Source organism: Onychostruthus taczanowskii, unplaced genomic scaffold (assembly GCF_017590055.1).
Source record: "Onychostruthus taczanowskii isolate IOZ18803 unplaced genomic scaffold, ASM1759005v1 scaffold34, whole genome shotgun sequence".
Classification (NCBI taxonomy): domain Eukaryota; kingdom Metazoa; phylum Chordata; class Aves; order Passeriformes; family Passeridae; genus Onychostruthus; species Onychostruthus taczanowskii.
The window spans coordinates 2,908,857-2,914,960 of record NW_024500794.1 but is presented as its reverse complement, the minus strand read 5'-3'; positions in this window follow the sequence as shown (position 1 = coordinate 2,914,960).

Genomic DNA, 6,104 nt, shown 5'->3' with positions numbered 1-6,104 from the left:
GCCCTTCAGCCTTTTGTGGTTTGAGAGACTGAGTTGGGAGGAACTTCTACACATTGAAAAAATCCTCAGCAGATTTCTATTTTGTGAGCTTCTGCCCTTGAACTTGTATATTTTTGCTTTCACAACATCCCGAGGAAGGAGTTCCACAGTTTTACTGCACATGGTGTGACAAGACACTTCCTTTTATTTGTTTTGAGCCTGGCATCCAACAGTTTCATTTGATGCCTCCTGTTATCAAATTATACTGGATGAGACAGGGAACAACGGATCCCTCTCCACCATTCCCTTGTTAACTGGGATATGATGGCTTTCTGTAAAATCACTTTTTGGCTCTGTCTTTTTCACTTAGTCATTAGCTACATGGAAACTATTCCATGGTTTGTATTACCCTTGCTAGCATTCTCAGATGATTTTGGACTTTTACTTTGCTCTTACTGAGACTGAAGCAGAGCTGCACACAGAATTCGGTTACTTACTTTGGTTTTATGCATGGCAAAATAATGCTCTCTGTCTTGCTCTCTACCTGTTCTGTTCTATTCTCTCAATGGTGATAATAATATCTTACATTTTGTTTTCTTTTTCCATGACACGAAGACCCAAGCTGATGATATCATGAAGCAATATGTTGTAGCTACAAGATCTTGCTTCTGTGCTTGGCTCAGGACTGATCAGTTATATATGAAGTTAGAAATGTTCTTCCCTGCATGCATCACCTTATCACTTTATTTAGATTGAAATTCTTGTGCTATTTTATCAGTCTCACACAGTCCTTCTGCAATTTTTCATGGTCAGTCCTTGTCTTTATTATCTTGAATAACAGAAGTTCAATACAGCTTTGTGGCTCTATCCTGTAAGGATCGTCTCTGGGATAGTCTTGAAGCCTGTCTTCAATCTTGAAATTGCTTAAATGGTCAGAAGACCCTTGGTATTGGGAATATTGGGTCTGATATGTGGGAAAGAGTTGTCTTTAAATGCTGTGACAGTGGAATTCTGCTTTCTCCTGCTTCTTTCTTTCTTTCTTTCTTTCTTTCTTTCTTTCTTTCTTTCTTTCTTTCTTTCTTTCTTTTCTTTTCTTTTCTCTAGCCCTAGGGTTTGCAAATCTTTCTGCCACTTCTATGCACAGAATTGTTTTGAGCAAGGAGACAGAGAATTTCTCTGGAGGATAGATGTTATATGACAAACTCCTTGTCTTTTGGTCCTTGAAAAAATGTTACTGTGCCAGTCCATCCCTCTGGCCATGACTATAGTTGTGATGATCTCTCCTGAGTAGTTTTGAATATCTAGTTACCAACTCCTTCCAGTTCCCTTCCTGCCTGGTTCCTGTCTGTTCCTGGACTGATCTCACTTTTAACCCTTGAGCAAGCTGCTCCTTCTGACTTTGCTGGAGCATCTTCTCCCCATCCACCAGCAGCTCTACCCAGCCACTCATATCCTTCTCCTTTCTCACACTTCTGCTGCCATCTCTTCCTATGTTTGCTTCCTGCCTTTTCAGATGCCTTTTGTTCCTCATTATGCCCTAGTGTAGACCTCAGGTTCATATGTACATCCCACCACCCTCATGGAAAATCCTTTGTGTTATGCCCAGTCGCTGATTGATGAGGCCTCTCCATCTATGTGACCTGGCTTCTTCTGCCATTCATTCACTCCATGCTGCTTTTGCTTTGATTTAAGCACTCCTAATGGCACCTTTTTTTCATGCCTTCTTCTGAATCTCCTCTGAATTCTCCACAAATTTCTTCTCTGATCTTTTTCTTGTTTTAGTGAGGAACAGCAGAACAACTGTCACCTGTTGCTTTTCAAGTGACTCTGTGCCCAGCCACTCCAATAGCAATCATTGAATACATCAGTGTGTGTGCACTCATATCTAGGAAAGTTTGGGACCGAGAAAACAGCAAAAACAAGCTGGGGGGTGGAGTGGGGTAGATGGGGGTCTTTTACTAATTTGCTAGGAATGCCTTAAGCAAACAAGTGGGTTTGAGAAGTGTAAGTCTGTAACATCACCTCTCTCAGATCAGTTGAGTAGAAGTCTGCGTGGATGAGAAGTGAGACACCAGCCCTGAGCTGGAGCACCAAGCAGCGCCCTGTGAGAGCTCCCTGGCTCCACTTAGGGCATGGGCTGGTGGGGTGGCAGAGGAGCAGAACCACCTCTGCACAGTTGTGCCTCTCTCAGGGACCCTGAAGGGCAGGGTGGCTGTGGGAAGGCCAGAAGGAGCAGCTGGAGGGAGGGGTGCAGGAGCTGCTGTGAGACCTGGGCTGTGAGGACTTGGTGGAGAGCAGTGGTGGGCAGAGGAGCCTGCACTGAAAGGGCAGAGGAGGTGACATCAAAGAGCACAGCCGTAAGCTGAGAAAAACAGCAACTTTGTGCCTGCACTTGTGTCTGAAAGTGGACAGGGTCTGAGTTCTCTTTCATTTTGAGCCCGAGTTATTCCAGCCCAGTGACTCAATTTATTTCTGTCTCTGCTCCTGACATTTCTCTTTCAGGTGGCTGCTGCATGGTTTTGGGTGGGGCTGTGGGCTGGGGTGACTCGTGTTTTCAAGCTCTTATCGGCATCAGTATGATGTTCTGCTTTTCTTTTCTGTCGTACGGCATCCCGCTCCCCTCCCCTTCCTCCCCTCCCTCTGCCGGCTCCCAGAGGAGGCGACAGACGGTCCTGTAATTTGGTTCCATTCGCTCGACTGGAGCAACACCTGCCCCCCTCTCTGGGGACAGGAGGGTCTCATCCCAAACCGTGCAAGGAGCCAAAGATGAATCTGAAGCTCACATGCAAATAGAGCTCAGGATAAAACAACACGGCCATTCTGGGCAGGAAAGACAAAATCCGTCACCAGGGGAAGAGGCAGGAAAAACGAAATCGCCTCTGAAGAAATAAATAAGAAGCACCAGGAGATTGCCTTTTCCTTTTGGGTCGGTTGCTATTGTGGTTATTGATCTGTCCCACCCTGGAGAATAAACTGAGAGTACTGAAAAATAATGGCTGATATTAGAACACATTTATTCACCCTAAAAGAACTGGGTTAATTGGGTTACAGGATGGCTAGATGGATAGATATGTGAAGATATAGATAGAATGTCTCTGCTATTTCTTCACAGCTATATAATGGAAAAGATCCATTTCTTTGTTGAGTTTCATATACAACATCATCTTCAGCTCCCCACCCCCCATCTCTTCCCAATCACACACACATTCCCTTTGCTAAAATACAGCAAAGATATCAAATCACATCCAAGACCCTCAGAATTTATCTGCTGTTAAGTATCAGAGGTCATATCCTACCTGGCTCAAACACTTTTTAACACAAACACTAAGACACGACTTTGTGGCTGGGGCGTAATGTGATCCTGAATGCACAGTACCATGCACTTTGCTGGACAGTGATGGTCTGTGCCTAGAAATTCTTCCTTTTGTGTGTGCATATGTAATAGCAGCATAAATTCAAGTCTATATTTTGGAATATTTTGTGCTCGAGATCTTTTAATCTCTTAGGAAACTGTATGATACTGAGATACAGTTTCCCCTTAGCTGTACAGTCCTGTCAAAACCATTATGTTTATTTGGAGGAGTTACTTTTGGCTTGCTGTCTGTCCTCGTTTGCTGTATCAGGGTCAGGATCTGTTCCCAGGGTTCAGATGAATGCATTAGCTGCCCTGCTTCCTAATGATACCGTGTGAGCGTGTATTGCACTGTATCCCTGTGAGTCCATATAGGCCTGAAATGTTAGCATGCATTGGATATCCCTTGTACTGGGATATTCTAGGTTCATCTATTAGATCTACTTCCTCCCTGTGAATGCTCTGTAAATGGAGGTTTCCATTCAATGTTTTATATATTTTATATAAGGTTTAAATGTTTCATATATTGTATTCAGTTCAGGCCTAAAGTCCCTCTTTTAGAGTCAGCTAAAGGTCTGGAGGTAGTACTCTGCCTTCTCTGTCTTTGAGTGCACTTTCTGTCGTGGTTTGTAGGATGAGCTCCTCTTCAGTTGTGAAAGAAAGGTATCTGAATGTTGCTAAAATACCAGGAAATATTAACTGTGTCTCTTCCCTTCCAATTGTTGCAATGGCTGAGTGTGATATAAACTTCCATTCAGCAGTTCCAACCCCATTCCTCCTACAGTATTGTCACTCAAGGTCATTCATTCCTTTATTGCTGAGGGAACATAGACACAGGCAAAGTTTGATTATATAATTAGACTTTATTGCTATCTAACCCAGATTTGGAATGAGATGGAGTTAAATTTGTTTACCCTGTCTTCATAAACCCAGACTTCTGAGCACTTAGCCATGCAGCCTTGTTTTTTGCATGGACCTTGTAGCTTGTGCATACTACTCAGCTTCTTAAGAATAAAAAAAAAAGTGTGGAATGTGGGAGCAAAACCTACATTCTGTTTTCAACACTCATCAACTGCTAAATGAGAATGAGCTTCCTTCTTGGTGCCAGCAGGAAAAATAGAAGTAGTTAGGGTGATGTTATGGTGGGGACAGGATTTAAACAAGGTGTTGAGTGTATGGAAGTGAGACAGGACTTGTAGGAAAAAGCAATTTCTTTCATCAGATAAAACTTGGGAAGAAAAGCACATCTCTTCAAGTCAAGTGCCCTGGCCCTTTTGCAGGTTAAACTTGAGATCTGACCCTTTGGATGCCACCAAAAGCAAAGCCCTTGCTGCACTGTGTCTGAGTGCAGTCAGGCTCTCTGTTGTTTCAGGGATGGTAAGAATGGAATAGCCCACAAGATTTTCTGACTTCCTGAGCCCTTCCACATCTCCATGCTGTGCTCTTCTTTGCTCACAATACAGCAGCCTTTCTGGCTTATCACTTGGGCACAGGATCACGTGGCTGGGAATCTGAGACTCCAGCATTATCTCAACCTGTGCCTCTGACATGTGTGTGAGACCCCCAGAAGGGGAAGTCAGGCCAGGGGGAATGTGGGGTTGGCACCTACAACTGCCAGTGACTGCAGCCATCTTACTTTACAGTCAGGTGTGGCAGAGCACTCTCTTCCCCTAAAACATGCATTCCCAGTGGTCAAGAAGGAAATAATATGTTTATCTTTTCATTAACTAAGTCCTCCCAAATGCTGGTAGCATTAAGGCTTTTTGGATGGCAGGATTTATAATATCACTCAGGCAATTACATCAAACTCAACATAGCGCCCTGATATTAAACCTAAGAAACATACCTGTCCCAAAGGAAGCCAACTTCAAAGCTGGAGTTATTTCAGCCCCGAAATGCAGGATTTGAAACCTGTCCATTGAGCTACCAAACCAGTGTGTGCTCCCTTGGGACATGGCAAGCATGTATTTGTAGGAAATGGAATTAACAGTCTCTCTGACAGGTTTTCTGCATGGAGCTTTTCAGCTGGTCAAGACCACACTTAATTAAATCGCTGTGCAAAGTGTCAGCCATAAAAATGGGGTAGAGGGGAGGGTTTTATCTCTCCAGCAAGAATGGATGATGCAGCCACCAGTCAATGGCAGTATTCAAATTATAGGTAAAGTTAACCCCTTGTGGTAAACGAGGAAAGGGTTTAATAAATGAGACAGTCTTACATTGCTCGGGTAATTTCAAATGACAAGATTTGGCAATTGAAGCCTTGTATGAAAGATTATGATTGAGGTTTTCTAAAGTAGGGAAGGGGCACAAGATTTTTCCTCAGTTTCAGTAGAATAAGACCTGGCCAGAGAGGGATCAAAGCTGAATTTAAACAAGAGAAAGAAAACCCAGTGAACTCATGCAGGACACAACACATACATTTGAGTGGCAAAGCCAGACATTTCAAGGAGTGAGGTAGCAAAACAGGTGCTTGCAAGCGTCAGATTGGACTGTACAACTTGAACTTTGCAACATGTGACCAGATGCCAGTCATGATGACACTGGGAGAAAGTGACAGCAAGGGTTCTGTGTCTCCCTTGAATTTGGGCAGGGCAGCCAGCCGAGAGCAGCTGGAGCAAGACAGCTGTCTGTGATGGAGGGACTGCAGTCCGAGTCTCCCTAGGAAGAGGCAGGTAACCTGTTGAAGCTTCCCACACACGACTTGAGAAGCCTTTGTAATCCTTATTCATAAAGGACATCTCATGTCTGTCTTACAGAAGGACCAACAGGGAAA